Source organism: Tupaia chinensis, unplaced genomic scaffold (genome assembly GCF_000334495.1).
Source record: "Tupaia chinensis unplaced genomic scaffold, TupChi_1.0 Scaffold000318_1, whole genome shotgun sequence".
In the NCBI taxonomy this organism is placed as follows: domain Eukaryota; kingdom Metazoa; phylum Chordata; class Mammalia; order Scandentia; family Tupaiidae; genus Tupaia; species Tupaia belangeri.
This window is the reverse complement of record NW_006159811.1, coordinates 4,347,760-4,353,987: the sequence shown is the minus strand read 5'-3', so window position 1 is coordinate 4,353,987 and position 6,228 is coordinate 4,347,760. Positions and strand designations below refer to the sequence as shown.

Below are 6,228 nucleotides of genomic sequence, written 5' to 3'. Positions count from 1 at the left end.
GTCATATTGGCAGATTTGGAATGAAAGTGGAGATCAATAAATATTCTGAATTTTCAGTTCATTATACTATACCATCAAGAATATTTTGGGAACCAGCAGTTAGCGTAATGGCTATGTCGCTGGACTCCCACGTAGTTGACCGTGGTTCGCGTCCCAGACTCGGTGGCTTAAAACTCACGCCGGGCACACGTGCGTGCGTGCCCAAGATCCCGAGAGGAGAATGGATGAGAAGGGATTGCGGCGTGACCATCCCCCCTGGGGGGTGATTTCTCGCTTTCTGTCTCTCTGTCTCTCTCTGTCTGGCGAGCACACATGCCCTATGGTAAAAACCTCTCCAAAAAAAAAAGTAAGTTAGAGTAAAAAATTTGTAATTAAAATCTTATTAAACTTAGTTATGCAAGACAAAGTTCCTAATAACTGGCTTGCTTTACACTTTCTTTTCTTAAATATATATGTAGTCAAATTAACTTTGATCCTTCTCTAAAATTTTTTCTAGAATATTTGCTTTTTTCTACTTTTTATTTCAAATACATCCGTTAGATGCCATTTTTATTATTTTTATCTTTGGTTTTACTTTCAGGGGACATTTTCCAATCTGGATACAAACTTCTTGAGGACCTGGACATTGCATACCCAGAGAAACAATACCAAGATTTTTATAATGTTGACTGAAAGTCTACATTTATTTTACTTTTCTTCAATTTGCTCTAATTGCTGTAGATGAAGACAGACTCATACACTTGAGATGTCTAAACCTTAGCACTTCAACTTGATGTAAGTTTTCTTTTTTCTAAAGAATTATTTTATTTAACTTTATTTATTTAAATTTGACCAGAGAAGGACAGAGTGAGAGAGAGGAAGGTGAATAAGCAAGTCACCAGGTCCAGGACTTGAACTGCGGTTGGCCATATGGGAGTCCAGCACTCTTAAACCACCACGCCACCTGTTGACCCCTTCCTTTTTCTTTTTAAGAGAGATTATTTTTTTTCTATAGAGTGTGTTTGCACGTCAGAGAGACAGAGAGAGACAGAGAGATAGAAAGCAAGAAATCACCCTCCGGGAGGATGGCCACACTGAAATCCTTTCTCCATTCTCCTTTCAGGATCTTGGGCACCCATGCACATGCATCTGGTGTGAGTTTTAATCCACCAGGGCCAGGACTTTACATGGTCAACTATATGAGAATCCAGTGATGTGACCATTACACCATCTGCTGGTTCCTATAAATTTTACTCAGAAGACAATCTAAAAAGGTACAGATATTTTATTTTTCCCATTATCTGCCTAGGTATATAATGTCCATACTTTATGTTTGTTGCTAAAAATAAAATAAGCACTATTCCTTGAAAATTTCCCCTTTCCTTAAAAAACATCTTCTTAAACATATATGCTTTTAAATATAAAATACAGAGCTCCTACTATTTATTGTAATTTTGTAGAATTTCAAAATATTTTTCAAACAAGATTTGATCATGTAAGATTTATTTAAAAATTTCAAGTATTTATTTACTGTTTATAGCTTTTCAGTCTAGTAGTTCAAGTAAGAAAATAATTTATTGCCACTATTACCTATAAAGATAACAAAATGAGGACCCCTCAAAAATTTGAGATTAGTTAGTTGGACACTTTGCTTTGTTTATGAATTATGACCTTCATAGACATAGATAAGAGATACATACAAGCAATTAATTACCCTGTGCAGTATTTATGAAACACTAAAGAATATGGCTATATATTTGTAATTAAGTTACTGATTGAATGCTGTGTAAATAGTAATATATTATCTGAAGGTTTTCGAAATGACGAGTATTTGAAAGAATTATATAGAAATAATCCTACTTCATCTTTGTTTAGAAAATTATTTGATACATTTTATTCTTTCTTATCGTTGACTGTCATTATGTTTTAGACAGGAATATAGGAGCATATTAATAATTTAAAAAGACCTTGAGATTAAGTTTTTGTTTATTGTTCCGAATTTGTGATTTGATCAGACAGTACACGTTAATAACTTGAGACTCTGTCACTGAATGTGCATATCTTTATTGAGGAATTCAGTATTGTTTTTGCCATTTCATCTCTTTTATGTTCGCATTGATTACAAATATTGCATTAGCAAAATTGTAGTTATAATCAAAGAATGAAACAATTATTTAATACTGCCCCGTTTTGAATACCTTATTTTTGTAGTCCAAATACTTGTAGCTCTCTTTCTTCTATATCCATAGTAAGCTTCCCTGTTATTATGGTTGTGTAACTTGCTTTAGCCAAGCGATTGGTGTAAATTCTTCTTGAAACCTCTAAGAACTTGTGCAAGACTTTCCATATTACTTCTCTCCCACTTCAGGACTCTTGAAAGTATATGGTAGGGTTACATTTCTATAATTCTGGATCTTTGGAGGACTGAGATAAAGAGAGCAATTATAATGTAAACTAGATAATTAATTCTTCATCAGTCTTCATTTTCAGTAGTTGCCTTTCTCTCTTTAATGGAAAATAGTAATAATAGTAATAATAATAATAATAAACACAATACAGTTTGGGCCAGCTAGTGGCATGATGGTTAAGGTGGTAGGATCTCATATGGCCAGCTGCATGGTTGAGTCCTGGACCTGGCAGCTTGATGAACATACTGAGTACATGTGCATACATGCCCAAAATACCAATGGGAGAGTGGAGGAGAAGGGGTTGTGGCCGGCCATCCCTGATGAGGGGTGCTGGCTCTCTCTCCGTCTCTCTCTCTCTCAGAAGTGTACATGCCTTATAGCAAATTAAAAAAAAACAAAACAAAACTGGGGCCGGCAAGTGGCATGGTGGTTAAAGGCGCTGGACTCCCACATGGCTGACCACACGGTTCAAATCTCAGACCTGGTGGCTTGCTTTCTCACTTCCTCTCTCTCTTTCTCTCTGTCTCTCTCTGATCAAACGGAAAAATAATAATGATAATGATAATAAGTAAAGTTAAAATAAAAAAAATAATTCTTAAAAAAAAAAGCCCCACAGCTTTAGTAGTATGCATTATTTGATATTGGCTGCATTTGGTTGGGAATTATATGAAATAAACAAGGTCAGGAAAAATTAAGTCAGCTTACAAGTAGAAATGAATAGAAATAGAGTACATGAATTTGAGGTGGTCCAAGATCAAAGAGGCAACTGTTTCTCAGCTCCAGCTTATAAAACAGAAAACTGAGAGGTTTTTGAGTCACCGAATTGATTAAACCTCAGCCAAGTGGCAACAATCAGATTAAGGGTTTTAGCTATTTATTAGAATTTTTGAAGGAAGATGTTTTAGAGTTAAAAAGTCCAACTGAGGGAGTGATGCCTTTCAGTCATTTCAAATGGATGAAATTATTTAAGGGTGGGGGCTTTTCCATCAAAGTTTTATAGAATCAAGATGCCAGTAATGAAGTTGAAAAATACGGAAAGCAAAGAACTATCACAATTGTAAGCAACAGGACTGAAAAGAACTGTCAGTTTGGCTAGGGGCACTTGATACTGACTGAAATACAACAAATTAAAAGCTTACTGGGCCCAGTCTGTTGTCTGTTGGTTGAAGTGGCTGGATCCTGTATCACCAGCTGAACGGTTGAGGGAGAAATGGAAGAGGGATTGTGGTGTGACCATTCCCCCTATGGTTTTTTGTTTTCTCTCTTTCTGTCTCCCTTTCTCTCTTTCTTTACTCCCCACTCCCCAGTGAGTGTATATACCCACTTGGCAAGTTAAAAAATAAAAAGCTTACTAAGTTTTGGGCTGGTCCTATAGCCTAGTGGTTGAGGGAGACAGATCCCACCTGACTGACTGCAGTTTGAATCCCAGCCCCATCAGTTGCCTGAGTGTGTGTGCTCAGAATCCTGAGAAGATGAAGAAATGGAGGAGGAGGGGTTTGGCATGACTGTGTCCCACTGGGAAGTGCTTTCTTTTTTTCTGTCTCTCTTTCTCTGGTGAGCATATGTGTCCTCTAGCAATTCCAAAAAAAAACCCAAAAGCTTACTAAATTTTTTTTTCTTTAAATTCAAAAACCATGACTTGCTATTAACTAAGAAGCCTTGTGGACTTTGAAAACCTAGGGGCAAATCTGATTTTTTAGCAATTCACACAGTTCAACATCATTTACGTTGAACTTGAAAGAAAAGTTATTATATAATTCTTTATCAAAGATTTTCTTCTGTCATTACTGTGTTGATTTATAGAGCTGAAATAATGACATAAATAGTTTGCTTTATATGGCAAAATTTATAAATTCACCAACTGAATCAAAGATTATTTTTAAAAAGTAGATAAAACCTGCATGTTGAATGTTTTCCTGTACCAGTCAAAAACAATGCTGCAACACTAAAGCATTCAATGAATATGTTCTACCAATAATGACTGATATAATTTTCAACCATTATTAAGGTTATATTATATATGAAGGCTCTATTTCTAGGTATTATTTATATGTTTCCTTACCCTCTCTTAATATTAAAAGGAAGAACTCTTAACACTATAGCCCTCTTTTATTTGTATTTCAAGGGTCATGCAGCTGCTTATGTAGAACTCTGGTTTGCTGATCTAGTCCTAGAAATCAAGTGTTCTGTGACAAATTGTCAAAAATTAGTATCAATTTTGATTCTTCTGAAGTAGGGCTAAAGCAACTCAGCTTCTTAATTCTTCCTTGGCTTATCTTTCAAATTTTTATTTTTTTGTAATGAAAGTCACATTTTCAATATTGTGTGCACCACCCATTTTGTTTTGACTCACACTAGTTTACTAGATCTAGTCAACAAATAGTCCAGTGACCTCTGGCGACTGTGTAAAATATGGAACAGTTTATAGATTTGCATATTTTCCTTGCAAGGGGCTGTGCTAGTCTTCTCTGTATCATTTCAGTTTTAGTATATGTGCTGCTGGAGCAACCACTTTTCACTACTACTTTTTTTTTTTAATTTTTGAGAGATTTCTGTTACATGGTGCATATGCTCAGCAGAGAGAGTGATAGAAAGTGAGAAATTAATCCCCAGGGGGATGGCCGCACCGCAGTCTCTTCTCCTCCATTCATCTGTAGGGATTTTGGGCATACATGCACACATGCCTGGCATGAGTTTGAAACCACAGAGCCCAGGACGTGAACTGCGGTCAAGTACATGGGAGTCCAGCAACCTAACCATTATGCCACCGGCTGATCCCTCACTACTACTTTTAAAATTTCATCTTTTATTTTTTTTAAAGAGATTTGCTGCTATAGAACATGTGATCTCGCCAGAAAGACAGAAAGTGAGAAATCACCCCCAAGGGGGAATGGCCTCACAGAATCCCTTTTCCTCTATTCTCCTCTTGGGATCTTGGGCATGCATGCGCATGTGCCCAGCATGAGGTTTTTTTTTTTGAGACACTAGGTCTGGGACTCAAACCATAGTCGACTATGTGGGAGTTCAGCGATGTAATCATTACTCCATCTGCTGATCCCTAAAATTAACCTTTAACACAATTTTGTCATCTTAAAAAAATACATAAATCCCATTGGTATTTTGACCAAGAGTACATTAGTTGCATGAATTTCTTTGGGTAGAATTAATCACTTTATAGCCTTGGTCTTTCTATTTATGAATTATTAAGTTATCTTCAATTAGAAACATTATCTTGTATGCTTCTCTTTCTTTCTATAAGTTCTACAAATTTCCTGATATTATTATTTCAAAGTATTTTATGGTATTTCCCCTCCAATACCACACTGCATCTTTACTAATGCAGACATCAAGATATAATTTCTTATTTTAAAAATAGTTATTTTTTAAAAATAAATAATTTTTTACTAATGTTGATACACATCAATTATCAATAGTAGCATGACTATTTAAAACTCTTATTTTTTAGAATATGATTTATTTAGAATGGAATTTTAAACTATTGTAATCATTATTTTATATAACACTTAACTCAACTTGAAACTATTCTTGAACCAAAAATCTATGAGTATGATTTCTGGATTCCTATTCTTGAACCAAAATGCTATGAGTATGGTTTCTGGATTCCACTCTTTGGGCCCTCACAGCTACCTGGCACCTTACCCTTTGCAACTCTGTTGACCCTTTGCAACTCTGTAAGAATTATTTTACTCTGTTGACCCTTTTCTTAGTAGAATAAATTTCTCAATGCTTTCTCAGGGAAAAGGCGTCAAAATATCTTTTTTTAACTGAGGAAACAGCAAATGGATTTACCCTTGTCAAGGGTATTTTTTGGGGAAAACAG

At 35.5% G+C, this 6,228-nt stretch overlaps 1 long non-coding RNA gene and 1 other non-coding gene across 2 annotated transcripts in view; one reads left to right on the top strand and one right to left on the bottom strand.

Annotated features, from left to right (window-relative positions):
• The first annotated feature begins 1,179 nt into the window (after positions 1-1,179).
• LOC102496267 (uncharacterized) overlaps positions 1,180-6,228 on the top strand; it is a 44,155-nt gene continuing 39,106 nt past the window's right edge. Inside the window, exon 1 of the long non-coding RNA XR_335001.1 lies at positions 1,180-1,253. This is a non-coding gene — a long non-coding RNA (uncharacterized LOC102496267). The remainder of the gene's footprint in view (positions 1,254-6,228) is intronic.
• Positions 4,794-4,899, bottom strand: LOC114008314 (U6 spliceosomal RNA). Its single transcript, XR_003549873.1, has one exon. It is a non-coding gene; the product is annotated as a U6 spliceosomal RNA (small nuclear RNA).